We start from the raw sequence: 20,968 nt of genomic DNA on the forward strand, positions 1-20,968 counted from the left end.
GCTATGAATTTGAAGAGTAAATGTGTGTGAGCCTTGATTGAGCCTTGAGACAAATGATGTGCTTGATTTATATTGAATAATTTGTTTTCTATTGTTTAAGGAACACAAAAGTTCCCATGCTCAAGAAACAAATAATGCTACTTGGCTGCCAACAAACACTGAATACAGTAAGTTCCAACAAACACTGAATACAGTAAGTGCCAACAAACACTGAATACAGTAAATGCCAACAAACACTGAATACAGTAAGTGCCAACAAACACTGAATACAGTAAGTGCCAACAAACACTGAATACAGTAAGTACTCTGTACAGAATCCCTGCTCTGAAGTAATACCAAACAAATTGTACCCTGATACATCCTTCTCCACAAAGCCCGGATTAGGTCCATGAAATTCTTCATTAGGATGGTTTGGAAAACAGAAATGACAAACTATGCATAATGGAATTACTGGATGTGGTGTTTTTCAAGCCAAACTGAATTAAGCGTAAATTGTAACCACAGAGCCAAAAAGCGTCGCCCCGTCAGCTCCCTTAATTAGTATAATAATCAGGACAATGCAAAAGTCCTCTTATTTGAGATGGCCGCTTGCCCATTTTAAGTATGGTGTGAGAAGTTGTGCATAGCTCTGTGCTGAGAATAAGAAATAAAGGCATTTTAACATTTCACAGTTAACACTATGCTGAGAACACTGGGAAAGCAATTAAGATCAACCTAAACTTCATTTTGTTAAATGAATGCATAGGGGTCAGCCATAAGGGCAGTATATTTAAGCAATAAGGCACGAGGGGGTGTGGTAAAGGGCTGTTCTTTACGCACGACGCAACGCGGAGTGCCTGGATACAGCCCTTAGCCGTGGTATATTGGCCATATACCACAAACCCCCAAGGTGCCTTATTGCTATTATAAACTGGTTACCAACGTAATTAGAGCAGTAAAAATAAATGTTTTGTCATACCCGTGGTATACGGTCTGATATACCAGTATTATTATTGTGAATAACTTCTTTTTTGATAGGCACTTGGAAAATATACATTAAAATGAGATGGAATAGTAAAAACATGATAAAGGGCTAAAAGCTATGCAATTTCAAGACTATTATCACTTTGTTTATTCTGAAAGCATTATTTACCTGAAATACCATTGACACCCAAATTATCAAGTGGAGATATTTAGACTGCAAGTAGATAAACAAATTCTAGTCCACTTGAATTCTGAAGATCCCTGATGTAATAAAACACTCTTGTGCACAGTTTATTCTATCAATGTAAATAGTCAGATAAAAAATAAAAAGGGACTGTAGAAAAAAGAACACTGAGCCTACTCTGTTTGTTGTAGATAATAGTGGATTGATTGATTCATGATAATTAACAGTAGTAGTCTGCTCCAGCCGGAGTCAAAGAAGGAGATAGTAGAGGTTGTGATATGGAGGTGGATATCAATCCCAGAGGCCAGTGGAGCTGTCTAGTCTGTGCTGAGTAGTATTCAGTCAATGTTCCATGTGTACACTGATTGTTGTTGCATTAATGAATCGTCCCTCCGGCGGTGAACACCAGGAAACAGTCGGTCACTGACTGCATGACCATTTTTCTTTAGCTACTGTGGAAATTAGCTGCTTACAGTCTTAAAGCAATGCCTTAGGGAGGTAAACACAACTTAAATTGCTCAGACATCTGACCTTTCTAGCCCACTTTTAATAGCACTATTATTTGAATGTAACAAATCCACAAATTGGACTGACAAAATAAAACCACCAGAGGACAGTGAGCTAGTTGGAGGGTGGTGGTGGTGGTGGTGTGGGGTGGTGTGATGGATTGGAGAGTAGAGTAGAGGGTAAATGTAAGGGACATGACTGCCCTTAACTTTCACAGAAGTAGGAGTGTGGATGATTATTTGATTGTATAGGGAAAAGGGGGATGAGTAAAAGAGATACCTGAGGGGGGCTTTTGGCTCTGCTGCTACTGATAGCTGTTACATAACATGGCTTCTTGCCATCCAGGACCTCTATACCAGGCGGTGTCAGAGGAAGGCCCTCAAAACTGTCAAAGACTCCAGCCACCCTAGTCATAGACTGTTCTCTCTACTACCGCACGGCAAGCGGTACCAGAACACCAATTCTACGTCCAAAAGGCTTCTTAACAGCTTCTACCCCCAAGCCATAAGACAGCTAATCAAATGGCTACCCGGACTATTTGCATTGTTAAGGGCTTGTAAGTAAGCATTTCACTGTAAGGTCTACACCTGTTATATTCAGCGCATGTGACAAATACAATTTGATTTGATTTGATTTGGAGGGGGGGGGGTGTTTATCTGAAATTAATTCTCATTTTCTGTTACTGGCTAATTAATAATTTGGAGACATGAAATCAAGATTTAAAGGATTATGGTCCACAAGCTAATATTGGTGCTGATTTAATAATGTCACTATTAAGATTCAGTAATTTCAGCGTCATGAACAGTGACTCTTGGTTATGATGTATGGTCTGAGACAGCTATGCTATGGCATATTAAAGAAATAGTTATGCTTAAATTCATATTTCTATTTAAATGTCTTCTTAGGTCATACGCCTGCAATAAGTGCATTCCCTTCAAGCTCCGTTGTGGTAATACTGTTAAAACACCACATTTAGATTTAGAGTGACAAAAAATGTTGCTACTGATGCACCTAAAGTTTTAATTTTATAATCAGTGAAAAACAAGTCAATATAAATGTAAGCCTTTAACTTGAGTTCTGGCCAGAGTAGTTGCTGCAGCACTGTTTTATGTTCACAACGTTCAGACTGCTGATTAATTATTCTGCATGGGACATATTTACAGACTGTCTAATAAACCCTGAATTAAACCCTAATTTCTCTGGTTTCAAATCTCCCACCCTGTGTTTATGCAATTTACCACCCTGCACCAGGCTTAATCTTTAACAGCAAAGCAACCTGCTCAGTGCCATTATTACACTTTAATATAGCACTGCTCCTGCAACTCATCCAGAAAGCTAAAGCCAGGAGAGCTCATTGTGCTGCCAGGGCCACTTATATCAGGCCTGCTTCATGTGCTGCTCCTCCTCCTTACTCCCCCCTACCCATGAGCCAATGAAAATTACAGTAACAGCTTGGACGTGACTATAATCTCAAGTGTTGCGAGCTCTGCTCCATGGCCAGGCATGAAGGCAGATGAAGGCTGTGAGGAGTGCTGCCAGGCCTCTTTGAGGACACTCTGTCTGTCTCCCGTATGCTAGAGTAGACAATGGAAGGAGAGGAGGCTCACAACCAGTTGCTCATCTGCCTGCAGTCTCATGGTACACTCCCACTCCCTCTATGTGCTTCATAAAATGAGAGCAGCAGGCTGGGCTCCTCCTTCCCTGGTCTTGTTTATGCCGTCACACAGATGGACACCAATACTGCCTGGATGAGATATTAGCCCTCTCACTGATCATAGCACCAATACACTGAACAGGCCATTCAACATTTTTAGAAGCAATAGCTACTTTTCAACAGTGAGAGTGAGGATAGTGAAATACATTCTTATGCACAGCTGGCATACGACAAGTGCCATTAACTTGACTGAGGAACACATAACAAATCTTGTTGGGAAAGCAATCTCTGTGTTGATGGATAGACTGAAACTGAAACTGAATTGACGCATAAATGCATTTTGTTGTCTTTTTCATCTAATACATGAATGCAAGGCAATGTTTCACCACAGTTCCTTGATAGAGGTGCAAAACTCTGGTTATATTAGCCAGTTGACTCTTTTATACTACTCAAACGATATCCATTAGATGTAAAAACATTATTCATAATAATTTACATAAATATTCATACGTGTAGTATGATGAAACTTTGAAAGAAAGTATTTAAAATCTCTCCCACAGAGTTGTGGAGTTGTATTAGTGTGGTTGCTTTTGGGTAGAACAACGAGGTAACAGAGATATCTATCATAACTGGCTATTACATGTTTCCATATCTTTGATCAGGGACTTCAGAAGAGTTTGGAGAACTGTCTCTGTTCCTGTTGGTGTCTGGGGGGAAGAATGAGTTATGGAAATCTCAGAGGAGTAGAAAGAAGACAATAACCACACAATAAACAACAAACAGTCAACAATGCATCTGAAAAAGCCAATGAAAATCTAAATGAGTCAGTGCAGTGGTGGATCAGATAAGGCTGCTTCAGTGAGTCTGTTACGTTCTGCTTGTGTTCACCAGCGGAGGGTGCATCTGTGCACATTACATTTACATTTGACGCTCTTATCCAGAGCGACTTACAGTTAGTGAGTGCATACATTTTCATACTGGCCCCCCGTGGGAACGAACCCACAACCCTGGCGTTGCAAGCGTGACCAGATATTAAGCAGTTGTGACTGTGAGTAAGAGGAAACAGCAAGAGGCCAAACATATAACCCACTGAGCTCCCCATGTCACTGTCACACAGCCATTGTGTCTGGTTTGGTGTTATGGTTTTCATGTGATTTGATGTTACCTGAAAGCTCGACTAAGATAGATGCATATTTTATCCAATACAAAAAAGACATCACTTCACTACTAGGAATGTTCATCAAATGACTCCATTTAATTAGCTATTCCTCAGATTCAGTGTGATACGGCTGGGCATATGGTTTTAATTTGGTGGATGATTAGTGGACAAATAACAGGGATTGAGCCCAGCAGAGAAAGTGGATGCGTCCCAAATGGCAGTATATTCCCTATATAGTGCATATCTTTGACTAGAGCCCTAAGGGCCCTGGTCAAAAGAAGTGCACTGTAAAGGGAATATGGTGCAATTTGTGATTCAGATAGTGTCTTGGCATCATGGCAGACCTGAACCCCCTGAGTATGCCTTGAGCCTCCCCTCTACAGTTTATTACTCTCTCTCTCTCTCTCTCTCTCTCTCTCTCTCTCTCTCTCTCTCTCTCTCTCTCTCTCTCTCTCTCTCTCTCTCTCTCTCTCTCTCTCTCTCTCTCTCTGCCTCTCTGCCTCTCTCGCTCTCTGCCTCTCTGCCTCTCTGCCTCTCTCTCTCTGCCTCTCTGCCTCTCTGCCTCTGCCTCTCTGCCTCTCTGCCTCTCTCCCTCTCTGCATCTCTGTCTCTCTGCCTCTCTGTCTCTCTGCCTCTCTGCCTCTCTGCCTCTCTGCCTCACTCAGCCTCCCATACTTGGTATTCCAGGAACCAGAGAGGAAAAGGCTCAGATTACTGTGAAGAGGAGAGATCTGACCACACAACACGAGGAGGAAAAGGAGGAGAGGAGGAGATGAGGAGAGCGCTGGGTAATGTAATGTCGCTGAGTCCTATCCTTCCTTCTTCATTTGGAATGGGAGTGTTTGAGGGTGATACCTCAACTTAACCTCCGTCATAGTCCTGCTTTGCTCTGATTCTTTAGTAAACACTCATATTTACAACCTGCTTACAGAGCACTGACTGTAGCTCAGATGAATGTGAATAGAGATGAACTGGAAGTAGTCCTCTACTTGTTATGGTTGTTGGTATCACCTGCATCATCCCTGACAACTATTAAACTGCAGACAAAAGAACAGCTGGAACAAAGATGTTAAACGAATATGAATGGACCAGAATGGCTTCATACAGACATTCAATAAATTACACTTTTTTTTTTTTTACATTAAAGGTTATTTCAGTAAAATATACATTCCTTGACAATGCCTAATTAAAAATGGAAGCGTTCTTTTTTATGACAACAACCCATCAGAAATTCTTATAGTGCAAGGAAATATGCAGAGGCATCCATAAAGCATGACTATTGCAGACATTGCTTGTTATCAGAAGAGGCAGGTGTGTGCGTGGGGGGGTTGTGGGTGTGCAGGGCGGGGTGTGTGGGTGTGCAGGGCAGGGTGTGTGCACTAGCTAAGCTCAGCTCAGTAACACAAGCTGGCTAATTAGCATTGCCCTCTCATTCCGTTTGAGCAGGGGAGGACAAGTGGGAGACATCATATTTCTTTGTTAGAAGCATTGTGCATCCCCTCTGACCACAGAAACCACAGGAGTTCTGACCACAGGGGGTCACAGAGGAGACAGTGTAATCCACCATCCCCACCAGGCCCCGTGGGAATGACCCCCAGCTAGCTCTCCCTTCCTTTCCCTTACACAACCAACGCCCTCAGCTCAGACAACACTACTGGCATCACATACACCTACTGGATCATCATTTACTTTAAGCAATAGTTACTGTGCAGTGACATTTTCAGGCTACATGTCTGCTGGTCCCGACTCCAGTCAGAAGACAGATGTTATGGGGGAAACAGGTACATATTGCACAGCTCTTTGAAGCACACTCTGCTCTCTGGCTGGTTGCACTCTGAAGACACAGCAGAGATGATTAAACTGGATCCTCTGGTGTACTAGGGCTTTAATTAATAGACTCACATTACGTATTATTTAGACACTGATAACTGCCTTTACATCTCTCCTTTATTTGGGGTTTATTAGCGAAAAGAAAACCCTGGTCTGTTTTGGGCTTCGTCGAAGAACAGGCCATTCGAATAATTGGTCATGCACCGGTGTCCTTGATGATGGAACAGTTTTTTGTTGTTTTTGTTGTTGTGTTTTTTTGTAGCTGGAACAGCTGGTTCCCAAGTACCAGTGATCTCCATAATCCTGCCTCTGAAGGTCTGTGATGGCCACGCTGATCCTCAACAGGGGGGCCCCTCAGGGGTGCGTGCTCAGTCCCCTCCTGTACTCCCTGTTCACCCATGACTGCATGGCCAGGCACGACTCCAACACCATCATTAAGTTTGCCGACGACACAACAGTGGTAAGCCTGATCACCGACAACGATGAGACAGCCTATAGGGAGGAGGTCAGAGACCTGGCCGTGTGGTGCCAGGATAACAACCTCTCCCTCAACGTGACCAAGACAAAGGAGATGATTGTGGACTACAGGAAAAAAAAGAGGACTGAGCACGCCCCCATTCTCATCGACGGGGCTGTAGTGGAACAGGTTGAGAGCTTCAAGTTCCTTGGTGTCCACATCACCAACAAACTATCATGGTCCAAACACACCAAGACAGTCGTGAAGAGGGCACAACAAAGCCTATTCCCCCTCAGGAGACTGAAAAGATTTGGCATGGGTCCTCAGATCCTCAAAAAGTTATACAGCTGCACCATCGAGAGCATCCTGACTGGTTGCATCACCACCTGGTATGGCAACTGCTCTGCCTCCGACCGCAAGGCACTACAGAGGGTAGTGTGTACGGCCCAGTACATCACAAGCTTCCTGCCATCCAGGACCTCTATACCAGGCGGTGTCAGAGGAAGGCCCTCAAAATTGTCAAATACTCCAGCCACCCTAGTCATAAACTGTTCTCTCTGCTACCGCACGGCAAGCGGTACCGGAGCGCCAAGTCTAGGTCCAAAAGATCTCTCAACAGCTTCTACCCCCAAGCCATAAGACTTCTGAACAGCTAATCATGGCTACCCGGACTATTTGCACAGCCACCCCACCCCCACCCCATCTTTTTACACTGCTGCTACTCTGTTAATTATTTATGCATAGTCACTTTAACTCTACCCACATGTACATATTACCTCAACTAGCCGGTGCCCCCGCACATTGACTCTGCACCGGTACCCCCCTATATATAGCCTCCCTACTGTTATTTTATTTTACTTCTGCTCTTTTTTTCTCAACACTTTTTTGTTGTTGTTGTTTTATTAAACTTTTTTATTAAAAAATAAATGCATTGTTGGTTAAGGGCTGTAAGTAAGCATTTCACAGTAATGTCTACACCTCTTGTATTCGGCGCATGTGGCAAATAACATTTGATTTGATTTGATTTGATGATGCACTCCCTCCCTAACTAGAGGGATCTCATCCGCACTATGAAAAGTTGCCCCGGGTAGGGGAACAACAGACTGCAACTGCTTAAATCAATTTGCAGTGGCTCGGTAAATAAGGCGTGGGGAGGGTTGAAAACAGCATAGGCTACTCACCAGATATCAAGCTCTGGTCTCCATGGCAGATATCACATGGGTATAGGCATCCCGTCCCTCTGGCAGTCAGTCAGTCACAGCTCTCGGAGTAGGACGACGCCCACTAGCATTAGAGAGAAACACCACCTAGAGGCCTGGGAACACAAGATAACATCTCTGGTTAAAACAGTGTAACTGTGGCTAAACTAAGTTGATGCTCAGAGCCATGGGAACTTTCCATGGCTGATTGAACACATTGTTTGAGGTTGGTCATCTGGCCACTCAATATTCTTAGAAAAGAAGACAGCATTCCCAAAGACAAGCAGTGAGACATTCATAATTTAATTGACTGATATTGACTCCTTTTCCACTTGGCATCTTTGGTAAGATGTGAACATCGATCTGATTATGAGACACAACTGAAAAAAGAAACAGAAACAGCAGGAAATACATCGGAGAAAAAGTGAGTTGGAGACACAATGACTATGGCTGTGTATCCCATCATGAATATTTCATTGCATTATTGTAGCTGAAGAAGAACAAAGTGTAAAGAGGAGCATTATGAAAATGTTTCATATTTTAACAAGAGCTTTGGAATCTATTATCCTGTGCTACAAAACACACCGGATTCTTCTTCTTTCCTGATGAAGGTGATTCACTTTATTGGCTTTATACCCATAAACTGTAGCAAATCACCCCTTATGATAAATCACCAGACTCCATGAGAATGTACATCCGTCTTAAAGACTAGCTTAGGAAACCATTTTTACTGCTAGAAACAAATAAAACTACTTCAGAAGTATTGCCAAGGTCGTAAGTCTTCGGTTTTCTCACTTGTCTCTAAAACAACCTACATAACATGTCACAAGACCGGCAGCAGAGGAGGTTCCATGCAATGCTACATAGATTACCATATTGCTCTCATTTGTCTGCACAGAGCCCCTCATTTATGAAAACAGAATTCTCCACTCAGGTTTGCCATCTATTTGTATTTAGAATGGGGTTCCAGGGTTGTCACCTCCAGCTATTCATCCATCCAATTAACTACTGTATTTATGATGGAAGCTTTTTCTTAGTGTTACGTTCAGTCCCACCTTCTGTAATCCAATTCCACTTAGAGACTTTGCATTACATAGGAGAAAGTTACAAGGAAACAATGGAAGACTGACTGTGGGTGCCCTCAAATGACCTTATCTGTCATTATTCAGCAAGCAATTAGAACAGTAAACAATTGGAGGTTGATAATTCATAATCATACCCTCATGCATGTTATCTATTCTAATTATCTGCATCTGGCAGCCATTTTTTCAAGTCTGTCTTCGAATCTACAGCTTAGTTATCCTGTGTAACATTACAGTGGTGTGAAAAGTGCAGTCCTTGGCTGGTGCATGAAGTTGTCCTTTTGTTTTCTAACAACATGTCCTTGGATTTTCCACAATGGGCTTAACAGATTTCCCATTTTATCTCTGTCTCTCAGCCACCCCATCACCTGGCTCACACTGATAAGTCTTGTAGGGTCAGCTAAGGACAATTCTTCCTGTCTGACTTTATCTCCAATTCACGTCCTAGTGTCCTTCACTGTATCAAAGCAACTCCTTTTTCATTTTCCTTTTTGCATCCTACAGATTTTCACCTTCTTTCCACCCACAAGTCCCTCCTATGAAGTAAAAATATAAATAATCCTTCAATGCTGGGCTACAGTGCCTTGCAAAAGTATTCAGCCCCTTTGTCGTTTTTCCTATTTTGTTGCATTACAATCTGTAATTTAAATTGATATTTATTTGGATTTCATGTAATGGACATACACAAAATAGTCCAAATTGGTGAAGTGAAATGAAAAAAAATAACTTGTTTCAAAAAATTCGAAATAATAAATAACGGAAAAGTGGTGCGTGCATACAGTGGGGAGAACAAGTATTTGATACACTGCCGATTTTGCAGGTTTTCCTACTTACAAAGCATGTAGAGGTCTGTAATTTTTACCATAGGTACACTTCAACTGTGAGAGACGGAATCTAAAACAAAAATCCAGAAAATCACATTGTATGATTTTTAAGTAATTAATTTGCATTTTATTGCATGACATAAGTATTTGATACATCAGAAAAGCATAACTTAATATTTGGTACAGGAACCTTTGTTTGCAATTAAAGAGATCATACGTTTCCTGTAGGTCTTGACCAGGTTTGTACACACTGCAGCAGGGATTTTGGCCCACTCCTCCATACAGACCTTCTCCAGATCCTTCAGGTTTCGGGGCTGTCGCTGGGCAATACAGACTTTCAGCTCCCTCCAAAGATTTTCTATTGGGTTCAGGTCTGGAGACTGGCTAGGCCACTCCAGGACCTTGAGATGCTTCTTACGGAGCCACTCCTTAGTTGCCCTGGCTGTGTGTTTCGGGTCGTTGTCATGCTGGAAGACCCAGCCACGACCCATCTTCAATGCTCTCACTGAGGGAAGGAGGTTGTTGGCCAAGATCTCGCGATACATGGCCCCATCCATCCTCCCCTCAATACGGGAGAAAAGAAAAGCATCCCCAAAGAATGATGTTTCCACCTCCATGCTTCACGGTTGGGATGGTGTTCTTGGGGTTGTACTCATCCTTCTTTTTCCTCCAAACACGGCGAGTGGAGTTTAGACCAAAAAGCTCTATTTTTGTCTCATCAGACCACATGACCTTCTCCCATTCCTCCTCTGGATCATCCAGATGGTCATTGGCAAACTTCAGACGGGCCTGGACATGCGCTGGCTTGAGCAGGAGGACCTTGCGTGCGCTGCAGGATTTTAATCCATGACGGCGTAGTGTGTTACTAATGGTTTTCTTTGAGACTGTGGTCCCAGCTCTCTTCAGGTCATTGACCAGGTCCTGCCGTGTAGTTCTGGGCTGATCCCTCACCTTCCTCATGATCATTGATACCCCACGAGGTGAGATCTTGCATGGAGCCCCAGACCGAGGGTGATTGACCGTCATCTTGAACTTCTTCCATTTTCTAATAATTGCACCAACAGTTGTTGCCTTCTCACCAAGCTGCTTGCCTATTGTCCTGTAGCCCATCTCAGCCTTGTGCAGGTCTACAATTTTATCCCTGATGTCCTTACACAGCTCTCTGGTCTTGGCCATTGTGGAGAGGTTGGAGTCTGTTTGATTGAGTGTGTGGACAGGTGTCTTTTATACAGGTAACAAGTTCAAACAGGTGCAGTTAATACAGGTATTGAGTGGAGAACAGGAGGGCTTCTTAAAGAAAAACTAACAGGTCTGTGAGAGCCGGAATTCTTACTGGTTGGTAGGTGATCAAATACTTATGTCATGCAATAAAATGCAAATTAATTACTTAAAAATCATACAATGTGATTTTCTGGATTTTTGTTTTAGATTCCGTCTCTCACAGTTGAAGTGTACTTATGATAAAAATTACAGACCTCTACATGCTTTGTAAGTAGGAAAACCTGCAAAATCGGCAGTGTATCAAATACTTGTTCTCCCCACTGTATGTATTCACCCCCTTTGCTATGAAGCCCCTAAATAAGATCTGGTGCAACCAATTACCTTCAGAAGTCACATAATTAGTTAATTAAAGTCCACCTGTGTGCAATCTAAGTGTCACATGATCTGTCACATAATCTCAGTATATATACACCTGTTCTGAAAGGCCCCAGAGTCTGCAACACCACTAAGCAAGGGGCACCACCAAGCAAGCAGCACCATGAAGACCAAGGAGCTCTCCAAACAGGTCAGGGACAAAGTTGTGGAGAAGTACAGATCAGGGTTGGGTTATAAAAAAATATCCCAAACTTTGAACATCCCACGGAGCACCATTAAATCCATTATTAAAAAATGGAAAGAATATGGCACCACAACAAACCTGCCAAGAGATGGCCTCCCACCAAAACTCACAGACCAGGCAAGGAGGGCATTAATCAGAGAGGCAACAAAGAGACCAAGGATAACCCTGAAGGAGCTGCAAAGCTCCACAACGGAGATAGGAGTATCTTTAAGCGGTACACTCCACAGAGCTGGGCTTTACGTAAGAGTGGCCAGAAAAAAGCCATTGCTTAAAGAAAAAATAGTTGAAGGTGAATAGTTATGCACGCTCAAGTTTTCTGTTTTTTTGTCTTATTTCTTGTGTGTTTCACAAAAATTTTGCATCTTCAAAGTGGTTTAGTAAATCAAATGATAATTCCAGGTTGTAAGGCAACAAAATAGGAAAAATGCCAAGGGGGGTGAATACTTTCGCAAGTCACTGTACATTTTGCCAAAGGGCAGACTCTGTCAAGTAATTATCCGTCACTGTTCTTCTTCTCCTTTGGACTGAGACAGTCAGATGTTAGAAAGGCAGTCCTTTCTTCTTTTTTTCTCCTCATCTGCTGGCCATGCTGTGACTTCTCTCTTCTTCTCTCATACTATTACATTCTGACCATCAATAATAATAATAATATGCCATTTAGCAGACACCTTTATCCAAAGCGACTTACAATCATGTGTGCATACATTTTTACGTATGGGTGGTCCCGGGGATCGAACCCACTACCCTGGCGTTACAAGCGCCATGCTCTACCAATTGAGCTACAGAGGACCACATCATCACGCTTAACAGAGGAAGCCTCACTCCATTGACACACTCTCAGGTAGATAGATACACACTGTCTGTAGCCAGATGTCGATTAGCCTGATCAGGAAATCTTTAAGCCAACTTTAAAAACTTTAAAAAGTCTTGAGGCTTACTGTGAATAATGTAAATGTGAAATATGGTGTATGTTAATGATTCATTTATTTGCATAAAAATGGGTATGCTTCATCCAAACAAACCCTGCTGAAAAAAACAAAGGCATCTATACCTTCAATTGGGAAATGTATATATACAGTTGAAGTCGGAAGTTTACATACACTTAGGTTGGAGTCATTAAAACTCGTTTTTCAACCACTCCACAAATGTCTTGTTAACAAACTATAGTTTTGGCAATTCAGTTAGGACATCTACTTTGTGCATGACACAAGTAATTTTTCCAACAATTGTTTACAGACAGATTATTTCACTTATAATTCACTGTATCACAATTCCAGTGGGTCAGAAGTTTACATACACTAAGTTGTGCCTTTAAACAGCTTGGAAAATTCCAGAAAATGATGTCATGGCTTTAGAAGCTTTTGATAGGCTAATTGACATAATTTGAGTCAATTGGAGGTGTATTTGTGGATGTATTTCAAGGCCTACCTTCAAATTCAATGCCTATTTGCTTGACATCATGGGAAAATCAAAAGAAATCAGCCAAGACCTCAGAAAACAAATTGTAGACCTCCACACGTCTGGTTCATCCTTGGGAGCAATTTCCAAACGCCTGAAGGTACCACGTTCATCTGTACAAACAATAGTACGCAAGTATAAACACCATGGGACCATGCAGCCGTCATACCGCTCAGGAAGGAGACGTGTTCTGTCTCCTAGAGATTAACGTACTTTGGTGTGAAAAGTGCAAATCAATCCCAGAACAACAGCAAAGGACCTTGTAAAGATGCTGGAGGAAACAGGTACAAAATTATCTATATCCACAGTAAAACGAGTCCTATATGGACATAACCTGAAAGGCCGCTCAGCAAGGAAGAAGCCACTGCTCCAAAACCGCCATAAAAAAGCCAGACTACGGTTTGCAACTGCACATGGGGACAAAGATCGTACTTTTTGGAGAAATGTCCTCTGGTCTGATGAAACAAAAATAGAACTGTTTGGCCATAATGGAGGAAAAAGGGGTAGGTTTGCAAGCCGAAGAACACCATCCCAACCGTGAAGCACGGGGGTAGCAGCATCATGCTGTGGGGGTGCTTTGCTGCAGGAGGGACTGGTGCACTTCACAAAATAGAGAAAACAGACAAACTGCTGTGAGGACGGTGGATTTTCATCTACTGGGATATTGGCTCTTCCTAAAGATGGTAAGACTAAAAGGTCTCAGGTGATAGTCTGTCAGATTCTGCTGACCTCATTTAAGGACGCAAAAAAATGGCTTCAAGCCCAAATCAATTAGAGATATTTTTACCAAATACATACTGTATATAGCCTACACACTGTAAGGAGCCTATACTCTCCACCTCTCTGAACTAACCCATCCAGGTATCGACAGACCCTTAGCTCGCCATGAGGTAAAATAGGACCCTGGCCTCATATAGTCTCTCACTGTGGGAAATCAATTTCTAAATAACCAAGTGAGGCACATTCTGTGTATTCATCACAGAATGTAATTATTTTTCAATTGCCTCGGTGTAGTAAAAGGTCTTGGTGAGAATGTCATATTTTAGCAGATGTCTTCCTACTCTCCTCTCCCTAACTGCAGTGATGACTGAGACTGAAATGAAGACAAGCAGTAAAGCAGCAGCTCCAACTGTAACAAGCTCCTGAAAGGACACTCTCAAAGTCAGGATGAGTCAGCACTGGACACAATGAGCCATTTTATCAGGGAACAGTGATGCTGGTGGGGGTATTATTGTATAGAGTGACAGATACACTATATATACAAAAGTATGTGGACACCCCTTCAAATTAGTGGATTCGGCTATTTCAGCCACACCTAATCCTAGCAGGTATATAAAATCGAGCACACAACCATACAATCTCCATAGACAAACATTGACAGTAGAATGGCCTTACTGAAGAGCTCAGTGACTTTCAACGTGGCACCGTCATAGGATGCCACCTTTTCAACAAGTCAGTTCGTCAAATTTCTGCCCTGCCCTGGTCAACTGTAAGTGCTGTTATTGTGAAGTGGAAATGTCTAGGAGCAACAACGGCTCAGCCGCGAAGTGGTAGGCCACACAAGCTCACAGAACGGGACCGCCGAGTGCTGAAGCGTGTAGCGCGTAAAAATCGTCTGTCCTCGGTTGCAACACTCACTACCGAGTTCCAAACTGCCTCTGGAGCAGTGTTAGCACATTAACTGTTCGTCGGGAGCTTCATGAAATGGGTTTCCATGGCCGAGCAGCCGCACACAAGTCTAAGATCACCATGCGCAATGCCAAGCGTCGGCTGGAGTGTTGTAAAGCTCGCCGCCATGGGACTCTGGAGCAGTGGAAACGCGTTCGCTGGAGTGATGAATCACGCTTCACCATCTGGCAGTCCGACGGACGAATCTGGGTTTGGCGGATGTCAGGAAACGCTACCTGCCCCAATGCATAGTGGCAACTGTAAAGTTTGGTGGAGGAGGAATAATGGTCTGGGGCTGTTTTTCATGGTTCGGGCTAGGCCCCTTAGATCCAGTGAAGGGAAATCTTAATGCTACAGCATACAATGACATTCTAGACGATTCTGTGCTTCCAACTTTGTGGCAACAGTTTGGGGAAGCCCCTTTTCCTGTTTCAGTATGACAATGCCCTCGTGCACAAAGCGAGGTCCATACAGAAATGGTTTGTCAAGATCGGTGTGGAAGAACTTGACTGGCCTGCACATAGCCCTGACCTCAACCCCATCGAACACCTTTGGGATGAATTGGATCGCCGACTGCGAGCCAGGCCTAATCGCCCAACATCAGTGCTCGACCTCACTTATGCTTTTGTGGCTGAATGGAAGCAAGTCCCCGCAGCAATGTTCCAACATCTTCGCAGAAGAGTGGAGGCTTTTATAGCAGCAAAGGGGGGACCAACTCCATATTAATGCCCATGATTTTGGAATGGGATGTTCGACAAGCAGGTGTTCATACTTTTGGTCATGTAGTGTAGTTGTAGCAAAGGTAAAGTCAAGCTTAACCACAATGTAATAACAACACCATTTTCCAAGGGGCATATACTACTTGTTCAGGCTTTGTTACTTTACTGTACATGTCAGAACTTTGGAATAACGCAGTGGTGTACTTTAAAGTACTACTTCTGTAATATTGGGGGTATCTGTAATTTAGTATTACATTTTTTGACAACTTTTACTTTTACTTCACTACATTCCTAAAGAAAATAATGTACTTTTTACTCCATACATTTTCCATGACACCAAAAGTATTCGTTACATTTTGAATGCTTAGCAGGACTGGAAAATGGTCAAATTCAAACACTTATTAATAGAACATCCCTGGTCATCCCTACTGCCTCTGATCTGGCGGACTTACTAAACACAACATTTAATGCTTTGTTTGTAAATGATGTCTGAGTGTCGCCTCTGCCTCTGTGCCTCTGGCTATCCGTAAAAAATTAATAATAATTGGTGCCATCTGGTTTGCTCAATATAAGGAATTTGAAATGATTTATAGTTTTACTTTTACTTTTGATACTTAAGTATATTTGAGCAATTACATTTACATTTGATACTTAAGTATATTTAAAACCAAATACTTTTAGACTTTACTCAAGTTGTATTTTACTGGGTGACTTTCACTTTTCCTTTAGTCGTTTTCTATTAAGGTATCTTTACTTTTACTCAAGGATTACAATTGGGTACTTTTTCCACCACTGGATTAATGTTGGGACATCGCAGCATCAGAAACGCCGGCAGGACATCAATCAAATTAAGTATTCAATGATTTTCTGCAATATAATATGACCTCTATCAATTTTGTATAGGTGGTCAGTAACATTAATGCTCCCAATCTATCAGGATTCTGAAAGGATGCCACCGAAATTAATCTGTTTAGATACTTGGAATCTGTTTAAAAGTCGGTCCCTCTCATTTGAAGATAATTCCATTATTACATGGCAGAAATGATAATGTCTTCCTGATGACTTACAAAGTGCTAAGTGGTTGATGTCATACAGAATGCTTAGTGTAACTAGAAGACAAACAACCTCCGACCAGTTATGATTACTGAGGCCAAGCAGCCATTTTGGGTAGATGTTGTACTGATAATCCATTATAGTTCCCCTCTAATGAGTCCCAATAGGTATCTCAGAGGGGCATGGTGGTTGACAGCCCAATCTTTATTTGAGGTGGAACTCTGAAATTGCTTGTAGGTGCAGTTTGATTGGTTAATAGCTTTTTTTATTAGCCTTGACCAACCTTTGGCATTAAAGGTCAAGTTAAAGCTAACGGCTAAATTGCTAGCCAATCAATAGCCATGAATCTGGTGCAGGGCCAGGGGGCAGGGTTAAGAGCCCTTTAGAGGTCTCTACATAAAGGGGGAAAAGGGATTTTACAAATTGCATCTCAAGGACAATTTGGATTCTTAGTTATGGTTAGATTGAGTATAAATCCGTATTGTGCTATACTTGTGTATATGTGTGTGTTAGATTTGGCACATACAGAGAATACTGCCTTCTCTTCTTAACTTTATGAGTAGGTTTAAAAATGTTCTGGCCCTGGTGCCCTTGGAATACTCCTGAGAATGATTCAAGCAGGCATCAGCGATATTTCAGCCAAAATCTTGTAAACCTCTACCAGAGGTCATAGCTTGCTTCAAACACAAACACCCCAGCATAGTAACAATCCAAAGCATCTGTTTAAATCATCTAATGAATTGTTACAATAAATTAACATAATATCAACTAATTTACGTGCAATTCATACATTATTTTCACCAGTTTATTCTGTGAGATATGATGGTAAAGGCGTTTGTTTTTGGGAAATTCTCAATTTAGCATATGAGTTAAAATAAAGGGCCTCATAGTTTTTACAAATATTAAAGAGTGTTCTCTTGATGTCTCTGAGGAGTACTGTTTTGGCCTCAGAACTTGGCACTCGATTGAGTATGTCTACAAAATTACTATTTCCCCCAGTTTACAGTATGGTTATCCCCTGGGTAAGTTTCAAATTCTACAACACTCTGTCCTTCCGTATATAAATCAAGCTACATTTTCATGTAAGAACAAATTGCTTGAGAGGATTATATTTTACATTTGCCTAATTCCCAGAAGATGCTTTTGTAATTCTCTACAGATTATGTGTGTAATCTTTCCACAGGCCGGTCTTTGAATGTAAAACACAGACTGTGGTTAGTTCTACCAGTATCACAGTGATACCTGGCATAGTGCGATTTGCAGGGAGATGCTCTTGTCCGATCAATAGGACAAAAATGCATCTGGGGTATCTTTACATTTCAAACAAAATCATGGGCTCTTAATTGGGTTTTCACGGATCATTAGTGGAAATACATTACAGGGGATTGTTAAACCACCAGTAGTACATGTGCTTGTGATTACAGGCACAGATGTCAGAGAACACATGCTTCAAATAGGATTTTACTGTTATAGGTAGGCTACTTAGTTGTTCCCAGTAAATACCACTGCACCACCACAACCACCACATGAACACTAACTAATAAAGCTACTTAACTAACCCCAATGGAGCTTTATTGTCCCCTACTCTGTTCTCTCTCACAAAGAAATGTAAGGCCTCCTGGTTTGATATTAATATTCCTGTCACATTCCACCAACTCAGCAGAAATGTGCCAAACACCATAAATGCAAAATAGGTCAGGACAAAGAGTGGTATGAAATTAGATTTATTGTACAATTCTAATTTTCATGGCCCGATCGATGAACGCGTGAGTCAATGAGAAGAATCAGATGAGATCAGCCAGAAGGAGGGAACTTTTGGTCATAAAGAATATTATTCTGTGATGTCCTCTGAGGCTTTATAATCTGGATTGTTGTCTGAATGTGTGGTCGGTTGCATCAGCATGCTTTCTGATCACAGTAATTATATCACACTTTCATATTCAATGCTGATATAATAAGTCGGGACAGTTCCTGCACTGTAGGGGAAGCTTTTACGACTCCCTTGCTTGGCCCATTGAGCTTTAACCTGAGGATACAGCTCTGCTCCATGATATTTAAGTGATTTTGCGCTTTAGTGACTCCTTATAATCATATGGCGTGGTGCTTCTATTTCCAGGAAAATTTATTTGTTACGGAGGGCCAATACATGCAACATAATTTAACCTGCATTCATTCATTTTCAAATAATTTAATCAAGTGTAATATTATACAGTCCCTATAGTATAGCAGCCTATACTTTCAACTCCATCTTGTTTTTGGTTTTACACTACAGACTAGGGTGTACATGAACACTATAACATGGGATTTATTTTATTTCACACACTGACATAGGAATGGATTTCCTATCAACATTTAAATGATGGTTTTCTTCATAAAAAGCTATTGTGCTATCAGTCTTTAATGGCAAAAAGATATTGCCCCGCATTCACAAATTCATATATAGAGATTACCAGGGCTTAGTGTGACAAGTATTATCATTGAAAAATGTGTTGAACATATCCTGTGACATACAATCCTTTGAGCAGGGAAATATTGAGGGGGGCGATGTCTTTGACTGGTTGTCTTTGACTGGTTGTAATTCTGTTCAATTAATAGAATAATTGAAAACAGCTCCAGTTAACACCATCCCTGGGTAATCCCCTGGCAGTGATCAATGAAACAGAATGTTGAGTCCCACGCAGCTCACAGTTGACCAGACTAGTTGAGTGTGAAATAAATGACTTTCAGTGTCTCTACAGAAGGACATGCTATTTAAAGATGTCTCCCTCCACAGTTATCCTTCATAGTACTCCTTTACTGAACACTGTATTCTAACACAGAGCCTCCAGCATAGCCCCAGCATTGCCAAATGAATGTGACAACTTCTGTAAACAAGGGCCGAGACTATCGACTAATCCTCCTTGCTGATGAAGCCAGATATTTCTCCCTGCTCTGCTCTCCGAGTCTCGGTGTGTAAACAATGTCAGAGCTGCTCCTGTGCTCTGTCAGACCTGTCACACTGACAGCCTGTGCTACTGCTCAATACTAAATCATATGCACAACACCAACCAACCTAAGACAAGCTAGGTGATGCTGCTGGGAAAAAACAACAGCTTCTAATTTCCTGTCCTCATGAAAAGGCAAAGAAACGTCTATAGCTGCTCTACAATATTCTTGGTTTGTGTAATTTGGAGTCCTCCACTTCTATATTTATAGCATTTTTGTCAAAACAAATGGGTTTTGTGTCTTTCAAGACAAGAAGAAGGATGAACACAGAGGAGAACAGAGTCTGCTCACTCTAATATGATAATTAGCAATACACCAAAGCAGGAATAAAGGCAGCTAATCTTAAAGTAGAAAGTAGAGCTAGAGACAATCTGATTTCCCCCTTATCTGCTTGTTCTCCTCCCACACATTTACTCACAACACCGGCACAGGATCAGGAAGGTTCTTTGGCAGCCGTATTACCTTTGTCTACAAGTTTGCAATCCAAATTAGTATTGTAAATTGTTTTCCAGCTCACAATTGAATCCCTCTCAGTTAAACTCCTCTAGCTTCCCATTTGACATAACTAGCTACACAACGTGTTACAGAAATATGAGATAGTAGTAGACGTCACATGAAAATTCATCATTACTGTAATTATTGGCGCATCATGGTTTATGTGGCTCATATATAATGCAAGTGCCTTCCCCATAACTAACACAAAAAAAACAGATCCCCAGCACCCTCAGTGCTAACCCCCTTCCATTGAGAATTAATAATACAGGACAAGATGCATTGGAAACTAGAATGAGTCCCCTAAAGTGCCCATGTGGTCTAATTTGTCTGAGTAAAATTGAAATCACTGCTTAAATCTTACAGTGAGAAACTGTAACTTTGAAGATGCTGCGGTTCTCTGAGTTTAATTGGGTGGTAGCTTTCATGTACTTGTCAGTCATTTCAAATTCCATTTCACTTCAACCCACCACAATATTCCCTAAGATGTTATTGAAACAGAGGTGTCGGTTTAAGAGCCGGAAAAAGCAATTGCCTACTCAACATTTTTTTTTACAATACATTTTTTTTTCTATAATAGATCTGATTGCCCCCAGTTTTCAACCCTTTATACAGAGCTTAAAGTCTTACTACTACCGTACTGTAGTCTGTATATGTTCCATAGATGCAGCTGAGGCTCTCTACAGTACACCATATGATCCTGTTTTTTAGGCAACGTAGAGTACAAGTGAGCATCCTCTTTATAAGAATTCCTCCAGTAGTATCATCCCTCCTGATCCTATGCACTCCAGCACACTTATCTGATCCATCCTGCTCAGAAAGGATGGAGCATCTCAGTAGGGCTCCTCAGTCTAAGTCTTCCAGGTACCCTTCAACGGCGGTAAACATATGTAC

General features: G+C 41.7%; 1 protein-coding gene across 3 annotated transcripts in view; it reads right to left on the minus strand.

Annotated features, from left to right (window-relative positions):
- LOC121559715 (leucine-rich repeat and fibronectin type III domain-containing protein 1) overlaps positions 1–20,968 on the minus strand; it is a 132,520-nt gene that overhangs the window by 28,983 nt on the left and 82,569 nt on the right. For all 3 annotated transcript variants that reach the window (XM_041872836.1, XM_041872829.1, XM_041872827.1), the window contains exon 3: positions 7,936–8,069. The gene's annotated coding sequence lies outside the window, so the exon portion shown is untranslated. The remainder of the gene's footprint in view (positions 1–7,935; positions 8,070–20,968) is intronic.

Source organism: Coregonus clupeaformis, chromosome 5 (genome assembly GCF_020615455.1).
Source record: "Coregonus clupeaformis isolate EN_2021a chromosome 5, ASM2061545v1, whole genome shotgun sequence".
Classification (NCBI taxonomy): domain Eukaryota; kingdom Metazoa; phylum Chordata; class Actinopteri; order Salmoniformes; family Salmonidae; genus Coregonus; species Coregonus clupeaformis.